This window comes from Hyperoodon ampullatus (genome assembly GCF_949752795.1).
Source record: "Hyperoodon ampullatus genome assembly, chromosome: 9".
In the NCBI taxonomy this organism is placed as follows: Eukaryota; Metazoa; Chordata; class Mammalia; order Artiodactyla; family Ziphiidae; genus Hyperoodon; species Hyperoodon ampullatus.
In genome coordinates, this window is record NC_136922.1 from 50,137,289 (window position 1) to 50,149,975 (window position 12,687).

The window sequence follows — 12,687 nt, forward strand, 5'->3', positions numbered from 1 at the left end:
TATTGATATTCTTCACATCTTTTATCTCTTTTATCTCAGTGCTGCATCTTGCTGAGACCATTTGCAGTAGAAAGCTTAATAAGCTCTTTGGAGTTTTAGTGTCAAGGGCTGCTCATTCTTAAGTTGAGGATTTTTTTTTCCCCTTGTGGAGTCTGGAGTTTTTAGAGACTGTCACTGGGTCTTCCTTTAGCCATTTTTCTTTGGAGCAATCACAAATGCCTCTCTACAAAGAGATGAAAATATTCCATCTGCCTGATACCCTAAGTACTGGTTGGAGGTGGGTTGAAATTGCTTTCTGGAGACAGGACTGACAGCTGACAGCTCGGTTAATGTTTCCATTTTTGTTTTTAATCTCTTCTCAGATAATACCGTGTACCTGCTGGTGGTGAACCTTCCAGATTTTAAGTCCACGGTTGAGTTGTTTAAATTTCAAGAAGAAAAGTCATTTTTGCATCTGAAAACCATCAAACAAAAACTTCTGCCTAAGTACTGAGATATGTCATATTTCTATTTTCCTTTAACACCAGTGGATGGTTAATCCACTTTTAGTGTTTCCTTTTGGCAGGGAGTAGGGGACGGGGTGGGGGGATAATGGCAACTCCCCTTTCTAATGATCATAAACTCTTCCAAGTGTTCTTCTGCAGAAACTTTTTTTTTAATATAAATTTATTTATTTTATTTATTTATTTTTTGGTTGTGTTGGGTCTTCGTTGCTGCATGCAGGCTTTCTCTAGTTGTGGTGAGCAGGGGCTACTCTTCGTTGCGGTGCGCGGGCTTCTCATCGCGGTGGCTTCTCTTGTTGTGGAGCACAGGCTCTAGGCACGCAGGCTCAGTAGTTGTGACTCGCGGGCTCTAGGGCGCAGGCTCAGTAGTTGTGGCACACAGGGCTTAGTTGCTCCGCGGCATGTGGTTCCCGCACCAGGGCTCGAACCCGTGTTCCCTGCATTGGCAGGCAGATTCTTAACCACTGCGCCACCAGGAAAGTCCTCTGCAGAAACTTTTGAGGACTCAAGCCCCTCAGAGAAGACCCATCCTCTTCCTCCCTCATTTCCCAGGTTGCCTGGATGCTGCTTTATGGCTCCTAGCCTCAGAGAATGTTCCTTTAATCTTTTAGCAAGAAAACACTCTGCTCTTCTCGAAAACCAGACTTAGTATTTCAAACCCAAGCCAGTTCCATAGACAAATTTCACATTTTGAGCTTATTTATTATTTATTTTTATATTAAAAGATGTAATATTACATGTTTCTAAGAATTAGAAATACATACCTAAGAGGAGATCTGAAATCTGGTGCCTCTAAGACCTCCCTGTGCTGCCTCTTCTGCTGTTTGTTTTGCACACGATTTTTGAAATAGCAGCTCTGTGGTGACACTCAGCTCCATCCCAGGCTCCTTGACAGTATGACATACAGAGAAAGAAAACACACGTGGATCCCTGATCCCCAACAACCCAACACAAAGTCAACATCCTCGCTTGCCTTAGGGTTTGGTTTATGAGGTAGTGATGGATTTAGGAAAATAATCTGACACTATCTTCCCAAACAGTTTTTATCCTCTAATCATTATGGTTTTCTAGAATCCTACCCTCTATTTGAATAATTTACCTGCAGAATTCAATTATCTCTGAATTTGTAAATCTAGATTTCTTTTAAACCGTGTGGTATGTACATGCAGGTGCCTAGCAGAGTACCTGGTAAGTGATGTGTGCTCAGTGTTCCCAGTGCTCCTTCCTCTCCTTTCTTACCTGGTGTATTTGAAGATGAGGAAACCAAGATTGGTGAGAAATCGAGTTACTGGATGAAAGTCAATCAACCAATTAGTGACCGTTACAGACTACAGCCCAGGTCTTCATCTGCATGAAAGTTCAGACAACAGCTTTTGGTGGGAGAGTTTCTTCATACATTCATTCAACACATATATTTTGGAAAGAGAATAAGGACACTGAGTGTCTGGAGAATGTGCTAAATCCCAAGATCTAAATTAGGAGAAAGTATGTAGACTAGAGAAGCTGGGCTAATGGTAATAACAACAGTGATAATAACAACTTAATGAGCTTCAACTATAAGTTGGGTGGTGCAATAACCAATTTAACAGATTATTAACTTTTTACAGATTTTTTTTTAATTTTTATTTTTGGCTATGTTGGGTCATCGTTGCTGCGCGTGGGCTTTCTCTAGTTGCAGCGAGCAGGGGCTACTCTTTATTGTGGTGCATGGGCTTCTCGTTGTGGTGGCTGCTCTTGTTGCAGAGCACGGGCTCTAGAGCTCAGCCTCAGTAGTTGTGCACGGAGCATGGGCTTAGTTGTTCCGCAGAATGTGGGATCTTCCTGGACCAGCAATTGAACCTGGGTCCCCTGCATTGGCAGGCGGATTCTTAACCACTGCGCCACCAGGAAAGTCCCACAAATATTTTCTTAATTAGGTTTTATTTCTATACCAGTTTGGATTAAAGAAAATGAGGCCTGGAGTATTTAACTTGCCTCAGGTGACACTGTCAATAAATGGTGCAACTGGAACTTTAACCCTGGTAGCTGGAGTCTGGAGCTTGTGCTCTGAGTCGCTATGAAACAGTGAAAACTTATTTTATTTGTTTTACCATTTAATCTTGGAAATCTCAATTTTGTCCAATTTCCCAGGGTTAGAGTATTTTTTTCTGGGCAATTGCAAATATATTGATCTTTGGCAGTATAGAACCAAACTATAGTTAGTGCCACAATTAACTAAAATTCTGCTCTCTCAACCCAAGGATTAGCCATGTATATTTTCTGCTTTGTATTTGATGGTTGTTTCTATGGTTGTCTACAACATTAATATTCCAGTGACTAATCTATTATAATTTGAGCATGTTATTAATAATGATAACACCACAATGGTCATTATTGGTCATTTACTATATGCCAGGCATGGTGCTAGGGTCCTTGATTCATTATTTCATTTTATTCTTACCCCGACATTTCAAGGTATGGAGAGGCTCAGAGTTTAGTGACATGCTGTGGCCCCATGGATGATAGCAAGCAACTCCAGAATTCAAATGGAGTTCATCAGATTTCAAAGCTATTACTCTAAACCCTTCTGCTCTGCTTTTTATGAAAAATAGCAAAGGATTATAAAGCAAACTAATTTCAGAAATCTACCTTTAAAAAAGAGAGGAAAAAAACCCAGCTTGCAGGCTTATGCCTGAAGCCTGTACAGACTAATCCTAAATTCCTAGACCCTTTTTCTCATGTGGTAACTGTGGCTTCCATTGATGGAGGCTTTGTGATTGGCAGGCTCCCCGCAAGGCATACAGCAGGCATCATCTCATTGTAATTCCCACTGCAACGCCGCAAATGAAGATTCTGACCCTTAGTCTTATACTAATGAGCTGTATGACTTTGGGAAAATCATTTAACCTCTCTTTACAGATGAGAAAACTGAGGCTCTGTACACTTATCAAAGTCGCCCAGGAGCCCAGAGCTGCGTCAGAGCTGATGTGCCGGCCGTGACGCCCTCCGCAATGGAGCGGAGATAATTCTCTCCCAGATAATGGCCCCCGGGAACTTCTGTCACCTCCATCAGCACAGAATGACTCACTTATGTGTTCGCTGTTGTACCTATTAAAGCAGAAAAATAGACTCATATATCTTAGGTTTTCAGTAACACAGGGAGAATCAAAATCAGAACAACAGCAACAGAAAAGCCACAGCATCCTATTTCTGAGCATTCTTGCTCACAGACATTTCACTCCATTTAGAATTATGAAACTTTATGGCTGGATGTGACCCTGTAAGGCTGAAAGATAGACCAGTCCATCTACTCCTTTTTTATAGATAAGGAAACTGAGGCCCTGGAATGTGAAATGATTAATTTTCCCTAGATCACACAGCTAATAGTAGCAGAGCTTTAACTAAAATGTAAGTCTCAAGATTGCCAGGGTTTTTTCCACTGCCCGATGCTGACTTGGACTGTTCTATATGAGCATAAAGAAATGTGTGGCCCTGATGATGATTCCTGGCCTAATTTAATGTCTGTGGAGTTTAGTCTGTCTAAACACACACACACACACACACACACACACACACACACACACACACACACACTTTTTTAAAGACACAGTTTATAAGATTTTTATGTTCCATTGCTATTAATTAATAACCTTTTAGGGTTTCTTAGGGTCATTATTGTCTTTGAGGATTGTATAGGTTGGACTGATTTTGCATAATTCCGGGCTGTAACAGCTATTGTGAAGGCTCCATTCCACTTTTTGATTTTATAAGGAGACATTCATGAATGCCAATGCATAATCCTGTAACGTACCATGGCTTCACCTGCATGTGTCATATGTGTGTGTTTGAATTGCAGTTTGAATGGCATTGTCGGTGTGGGACCTGAACACTTCTATGCCATCAGTGATCACTATTTTGTTGACCCCTACCTGAGATCCTGGGAGTTGTATTTGGGTCTAGCGTGCTCATTTGTTGTGTACTACAGTCCAAATGAAGTTCGAGTGTTGGCCTGCGGATTTGATTTTGCTGTGGAATCAACATCTCACCTGATGGCAAGTGTGTGAACTCTTTAAAATGCCATGTATGTCCCCAGATTCTCCTTAGACATCTTTAGAGCATATTCATTTTCTAAATGATGGGATGCATTTTAACATGTTATCCTAGTAAGAGGATTAGGGAAAATGTAAAATATCTTAATTTTTCAGGGAGTAACATATATCAAATCAGAATTTTCTGTTTTGTGAAGGCATACTCTTTTTAAATTTCTTTTTTGGGGAAAAAAGTGCGTTTCAAGAGGGGGTACTGCAATAAACATTTAGTATTACTAAACAGCTTTGTTTTGAGGGAAGATTTTTGAGTGTATAATGAGATTTAACAATTTGTAGGTATGTATATATCAGTAGTGCTGGTTTCTGAAATGACAAAAAGCTTGTACCAAAATGTAAATCAAGGCACCACTTCCTTCATAAAGAAAGTGTTACCATGGGGAAAAAAGTCAGCCTCACTAAGTAGTGTGCTTAGTGATATAGTTGATTTACATTATTTTCTGGTGGTGACAGTGAAACAATTCACAGACCAGCAATGGTTTGGGGACCACACTTTGGGTAGCATTGGTGTGTATATAAAATCCTCCTCTTCTTGTATCATGAAGGATTTGTAACATACTTAGAAGGTTAGTAACATATTTAGAGAAAGCAACACAGACAGTTTTCAATTATTCATATCATCTCCTGGTCTTCACAAATGGCAGATAATCACGCAGTCATTTATCTCTTTGTCCTGGGATGCACTGTGCTTAGACTGGCCACAGATTGTTATGATGAATGTGACATTGCACTCAGGGTAGAGCGGAGGAAGTCTCCTCTCAGATACAGGCCAAGCACTTGTCTTCTCTTGTGCTTTCTCTGGCCTAAAACGAGGGGCTAAAATGCAGAACCTGGGGCTTGCCATTATGTTGACAAGCCAAGAAAAGCACTGTCATGCTTTTGCTCCCAGATATTTGTGTTAGCGTTAAGTTCCTTCCCTACTAGTCAGTGCCAGTTAGCTTCCCACCTTTAGAAATAACTTTTCAGAGATTAAAACTCCTCTGTGCACTGTCAACTCATTGAGTTCCTTCAGAATTTGGTGTGCTTTGAGACAGGTTCCATTTTCCAGTCTCTAAGCCAAGTTCTTCCCTAGGAAGAGTTATTACAACTTCATGGTAACCTTCTGAATCACATTACTTCACGAGCTTTGATGTAGCTCTTTCTTTTTTTGAAGGTATGTCTATATATCTGAAGTGCTGGCTCATAAGATTCATGTGTATGAAAAGCACGCTAATTGGACTTTAACTCCATTGAAGGTAAGAAGTATTAATACTATAGGTTTGCAGAGTGATAATTAGATTCTAATTGATTTGTGAAATTAAAAGTGAGGAAAAAAGGACTGTCTAATTGGAGTGGGTGAGAACCAATTTTTCACTCTTTTATTGAGTCATCAGCATCATATGGGTTTGTTCACTTTTGCTTAGCTGCAGAGTGGGAAGCAGCAAACCACACACATCACCTGTGAAACTTTGATTCTTTCTGCCCTAGTGAATTTTAAGCTTGGCATTGTGTTCTTCAGTTCTTTCTTTCCTTCCTTCCTTCCTCCTTCCCTCCCTCCCCCCCCTTTTTTTCCCCTCCATGTTGATGGAACAGACAATAGCCTCAACTTGTATACGACAGCACAATATTTATAAAGCCCAAGTACTCACAATGGCTGCCAGGCACCCTGGCAGCCCATCCCTTTGCTGCCTTTGTCTCCAGCCCTTGGGCCGCTGCTGAGATACTCCTGCTTGAGTATTTCTGGGGCTCCCCCAGCAAGGCCCTGCCTCAGGACCGGGCACTTGTCTCTCTCCTCAGGTGTTCTTCCTCCAGATCTCCATGGCTCTTCCTTCATACCTTTCCAGATTTCACTAAAATGTCACTTCCGCGAGGCCTTCCCTGGGCACCTAATCTAAACTTGCAACTCTGCTCCTTGCTACACACACACACACACACACACACACACACACACACACACACACACACACACACACACTTCCTCTCTCCTTTATGGCTTTATTTTCAGCATCCTTTGCTAACATATTTTGTATTTTACTTCTCTTCTCTATTGTCTGTGTGCCTCTCCTACTAGGGTATAAGCGCCACAGGACAGATATTTTCTCTATGTGTTCCTGGAAGAATTCCCACACGTAGTAGGCACTGAACAAATTAATTGTTAATTTAACATGCTGGGGCAGGGCACTCTTCAGAGCTTCATCTTCACCGGAACCAATTCTGATCCGGTCTGAAGGTTTGGAGCAAAAAGGGGTAAAAACACAAAGGAGAGGAAAGAAGTAAGAGCAAAGTGGAGCAATATGAAAGTCATGCTTCGGAAAAACACGAAGACAGCGCTCCCCTGTCAGAACTGCCCACGGCATACGAAGCGCTGTCCTCAGGCCCCGTGTGACTGTGCCCGTCACCGCATCTCAGTGACTATCCTGAGGGGCTTCACTCTGAGAAAATTACCCTGAAGCAACATCAAATGTAATATCATGTTTGACATTAAAATCACCGGCAGGTGGGCTTCCCTGGTGGCGCAGTGGTTGAGAGTCTGCCTGCCGATGCAGGGAGCATGGGTTCGTGCCCTGGTCTGGGAGAATCCCACGTGCCACGGAGCGGCTGGGCCCGTGGGCCGTGGCCACCGGGCCTGCGCGTCCGGGGCCTGTGCTCCGCAGCGGGAGGGGCCGCAGCGGTGAGAGGCCCGCGTACCGCAAAAAAAAAAAAAAAAAAAAAAAAAAATCACCGGCAGGGCTAGTTTGGTATTAAGCTGAAGTAAAATGGAATTACACACACTCATATTGGCTTGGGGGATAAAAACAAATTGTAGTTATAACAATAGGCACTTCTGCAAATCGAAAGTTAAAGGATCTTATAAGAATAAAACCCAATCCAATATACATTCAACACAGAATCATAAAGGCACTGCTCTTGCCGAGGCAAGGTTGAGGGCAAAGCTTATTTCAGGTTTGGCTCCCACTTCTGGCAGCAAATCATGCCTGTCTCCTGACATAACAGTTCAGTTGAGACTCCCCCGCTTCAACTGTAATGTTATTCTTTCTTTTGAAGGATCATATTAATTAAGACCAGTTAATTGATACTTGGAGTGCCAAGAAATTGGATAAACTAGCTGGGATTGTTCTTAGAATTTGGGATGAGATGCAGATGGGTTTATGTCCCGTCAAAGCGTGGTATATACATACAATGAAATATTATTCAGCCTTGAAAAGGAATGAGGTACTAAATCATGCTATAACACCTATGAACTTGTAGACATTATGCTAAGTGAAATAAGCTAGACACAAAAAGACAAATAGTGTATGATTCCAGGTACCTAGAAGAGGCAAATTCATCAACAGAGAGCGGACTAGAGGTCACCAGGGGATGGGGAAGGGAGGAAAGGGGAGCTACTGGGTACAGTTTCTGTCTGGGATGAGGAAAGATTCTGGAAATGGATCGTGGTGATGGGTTCACAATATTTCGAATGTACTTGATGCCACTGAATTATACACTGAAAAATGGTTCAAATGACAAATTTCACGTTTTACATATTTTACCGCAATAAAAACGATCCCCTCCTCAAAAAAAAAAAAAAAATTCCAAGACACAGCCAATGAATAGTCTCACTTCAGTGAGTTCCAACTCTCAAAAAATTGGGATATTTGTTAAGAGGTTCCAGTTTTTCCCAAAGAGAATAATTTATTGTTTCCCTTACCAAGGAATGTAAACATTTCCACTGGACTTTGTGGAAGCATGAAACGTGGTCTGAGTGTGCATCGTGGTGAGTTAGTATTGCTAGGAATTACGGATTTGCAAGGGAAGAGTTCATTGCTGAGCCCAAGATGGGCTCCCTGCTGGACTGTCAGCTCTTGCTCAGCAGGTGTGCAAGGCAGGAGCTCATTAATCATGCAATGAATGAACGGGACCCCAGGTTTCTGTGTCCTTCTCCCACTCTCACTCCCCACCCTCATCTTTGCAGGCTTTCATCTGCCATGGAATTCGCCAGCTGGCCATGACCCCTTCCAAAGATAATAGCAGAACCCTGCGACAAACATTTTCCTCACATAAAGAATTTAACGTTATCAGCCTAGAATGTCTGACACTGGGATAGATGGGGTTTGGGGATGGAGGAGACTTGGAGCTGATTTTGGCCAGAGGATGTTTGCTCAGCCGCCTCCTTTGGCCAAACTTGCCGGTTTCCAGGGTAGGAATGAGTGGTGGCGCTGCATGAAGGTCAAAAGGAGGCTCTGCCTCAATGCTTGAGCCCTCTCGTCCCTTCACGGCCATGTGGAGAGAGCTCATTCTGAGTAGGAAGCGCAGGGCAGCGTGGGCTCACCACAGCTGTCTGTCTGCCCACGCTCTGGCCTGTGCAATGAGTCACCGCCAATTATTACAGGGTCTCTGGGTGCTGAGGTAGGCTGGCCTCTGTTTGAGGTACACGGTAGATATTGTTTCTCCAACTGAGAGTTAGAGGTAAACAAATAGATGTGATTTCTCCCCGGTAGAAGGCAGCCAGGATGATAAATGATGGAATTAAGAATCGTTGGTATTATTTATGATCCCGGTACAAAGCTGCGACAGCAATCTGTGCAGTCATCACATGCTTGCAACTTATATTTAGAAAATAAGCAGAGAAGAACAGGGAGTTGAATAACATCAGGAAGTCAAGGAAGAAACTTTTCCTCAACTCCAAGGCACAAATTAGACCCCGGGTGATCATTTCTCCTCTGGCTGCAGAGCCTATGATTAGCCGTTAAAGAAGAGCCTACATTTCATTGATGTTCTCATCAGAAATGAATCTACATTTCCTGGTTGTTTTCTGAATGCTTATAAAAATATCATTTGCACATGCCGTTTTAGAAGGAACTGTTTTAGGCTGCACTTAAAACTTTTTTTTTCTTTCAGTTTTAATTTCATGCACAGATGTTAGTCCAAATGCCTTCATCTAACTTTTAACAGTCTTCCTTGGTTTTCTGATCTTCCCCCTCCCTCGTGTGTCCTGGAAACCAGCAAAATACTAGCATAGATGGAAAGCTAGAGGAATTCCCTTGAGTGCTAGTGAAATGGGGCACAATTGTCATGTCCCCGGAGCCAGGAGTGTGGTGACCAAGGACAGGATGATAGTTTTCCCTGATGTATTGCTCCATCACCTCTCCAATTTTTTTCACTTTCTCTCCTTCCTTCTCTCCTTGGTTTTAATCTAGAAGCCTCTGGACTTTAACACACTTATGGATAATGTATCCGAGGATCCTGTGACAGGGGACCTTTGAGTTGGTCGCCATCCCAATGGCATGAAAATCGTCTTCTATGACCCAGAGAATCCTACTGGATCAGAGGTTAGTTTGCAAAATGAATCATGTCAGTGGTTGAAAATATAAATCTCAATTATATGTGCAAATAAAAGGGGGACATGGATAGATGACCCCAGAGATCAGATATAAAAGGGAATGGGGGCTTCCCTGGTGGTGCAGTGGTTGAGAGTCCACCTGCTGATGCAGGGGACACGGGTTCGTGCCCCGGTCCGGGAAGATCCCACATGCCGCAGAGCGGCTGGGCCCGTGAGCCATGGCCGCTGAGCCTGCGCGTCCGGAGCCTGTGCTCCGCAACGGGAGAGGCCACAACAGTGAGAGGCCCGCGTACCGCAAAAAAAAAAAAAAAAAAGTCAGTCTCATCCCACCCTCCACCCCTGAAAAAAAAAAAAGATTTTTTTAAAGACTACCATCTCTTGAATAAGAAACAAAAACCAAATACATATTAACATTTGCCTGTTGGCTCTTCATGCCCTTTATCTCTGGGTTTACAGGACAATTGTGGTTATGGTGAATGGCAATCCTCTGTGCCTTTTGCTAGTTCTTAGCTATTAGGACTGCTATATGGTACGCTGAATAGAATTGAAGAAATGTATGCTGTGGCGTGTTCACTGCTCAGAACTGGGCAGAATGTTAGATTCTAATTTGTTCTTGCTTGTTAGCTCATTTGGGGAACTTGGGCCATTTGCTATAGCATGGACTTAGTTTGCTGTTCTGGAAAAAAAATACTTTCTAATGATGCATCTGGTAAGGTATAGGAAAAAGTAATAACGATCCATTGTCTAGTGCACTGCCCCACAGAAGAGTGATTTAGTTTTATTAGAAAGTGGTTTCCTAAAGCCAAGGTGCACCATCAACTATTTCCCAGTAACTAACTACTACACGTGAATGCTATAGCAATTTCCTAAGACATCTGTCTTTGGTGCCAGCTGTTTTGGAGAGGTCCTTTTAAATGCTCACGTTGACCCTTTAATAAACAAGCACTAGCCTGCCTATTCTGCCATATTTGGTGTTTTTGTATATCAGTATCTGTTCTCCAAGTCACTGTACTTTATCCTAAAGCCTTCAGAAGAACACGAACTTAAAGTTGAAAGCAAATTTAGAATTAATGTAGTCCCACCCATCTCATTCTACAGATCAGAAACAAACAGTTAAGTGGAAGATCCAAAATACAATCCTGGGCTCCTGCCTTACCGTGTGCTCGGTATAGTAGGTGAATCATATGAAATTACCATTTTATGGGCCAAAATGGTCAAACATCAGCTATCATGTATAGCCATCTTAGATACTATCAATACTATACTGCTGCTAATGATACAATCATATTGCTGCTCAACTACAACTAAATGAAGGAAACCAAACTCATGAATTCTTACACATTTAGAGTTGGGACCCTAAGTTCAGAGGAATGATGAATGTAGTGGAGAGGTATATTCTTTTTTGGGCAATGCTCTTTTTTGTGTTTGTTTTTGTTTTTATTGCCACATTTAAAAATCAGGAATTAAGTGTAAACATCCAAATTCCTAGCTTACCTGAAAATACACAAAAACTAGCCTGAATTCCAGCATGGCAATAATTTGGCTATTACTGAGTAATACCCCTCCTTCCCGCAATTTGCCATAGTCCCTACCTCTCCTTTATGTCTCACACCCAGGCTGTACTACTGATTTATAGTTCTTGCCTCTATAGGTCTTTGAGTCTCTATCTCTGTTAAAGATCATCTGACCAGAATCTGTCATTTTGCCAAGGAGGAAACAGGTATCATATAGAGAGTAATTTTGGAACAAAATATGGTTTACCTAAAGGCTTCTTCTTATGGAGAAATGACCCCATATTTAAAGTTATGTCTTGAGTGACTTTAAAAAATATTAATCTAATGTTATTTTTTGATGGGTGCTCCAAATCCAGAAGATTTTAGAAGAACCCAAAGTTACAGTGGTTTAGGCAGAAAATGGTACAGTGTTACGAGGAAGTACGGTTGCCTCTGTATACAAAGGGAAACTGCTGATTGGTACTGTGTTCCACAAAGCTCTTTATTGTGAGCTCTAACAGGCCGATTTGCACCCATGCCCTAACAACTGGGAGCTCCTCATTTCAACTGCTTGCCACATCTAAGGGGCCACAGTGATCTCATCTGAACAATGAATGCTGACCCTAAATTTGGACATCACAAGAGATGAAAGTGTGTTTAGCTGGGAACAGATGTGATGCATAGGGCTTTTTTTTTTTTTTTTTGCAGTACGCGGGCCTCTCACTGTTGCGGCCTCTCCCGTTGTGGAGCACAGGCTCCGGACGCACAGGCTCAGTGGCCATGGCTCACGGGCCCAGCCACTCCACGGCATGTGGGATCTTCCCGGACCGGGGCACGAACCCGTGTCCCCTGCGTCGGCAGGCAGACTCTCAACCACTGCGCCACCAGGGAAGCCCAATAAAGCTTCTTTGAGAGTACAATATCAAATCAGTCTTGGGATATTTGACAGCTTCATTTACCAGTAAAAATCCTTTAAATGGAATTGCTAAAATCATTATGTCAGTTGTCAGGTCCTAAGTAACTTAACTATATGTGACCCAGAAAGTCCTTTCCCTAAAACACGTTTTCCCTGAGAGCACATGAGCTTATTGCTGCCTTGCCTTGTCCTGTTCAAAGAACAAGATGAACACACATGTCCTCAGAACCCCAGCACTCAGAGCCTCCAGTTCACGTGCTGGACAACCAGACATGCACTAAGAAGTTGTCCTCAGCTCCAGGCCTACCTCCTTAGCAAAGCCATTAGACATCCTGGCACACTCAGACCCATTCCCATTTCCCTTCTAAATATGGCTTGCCCAGTAAAG

The 12,687-nt window shown here is 42.5% G+C and overlaps 1 pseudogene across 1 annotated transcript in view; it reads left to right on the plus strand.

The window, feature by feature from the left end:
• The window catches only part of LOC307058363 (serum paraoxonase/arylesterase 1-like), a 29,088-nt pseudogene extending 17,187 nt beyond the window's left edge, over positions 1–11,901 (plus strand). Inside the window, exons 5-9 of the transcript in view lie at positions 363–486; positions 4,339–4,538; positions 5,742–5,823; positions 9,751–9,901; positions 11,771–11,901. The product of the transcript in view is annotated as a serum paraoxonase/arylesterase 1-like (transcript). The remainder of the gene's footprint in view (positions 1–362; positions 487–4,338; positions 4,539–5,741; positions 5,824–9,750; positions 9,902–11,770) is intronic.
• The last annotated feature ends 786 nt before the right edge of the window (positions 11,902–12,687 follow it).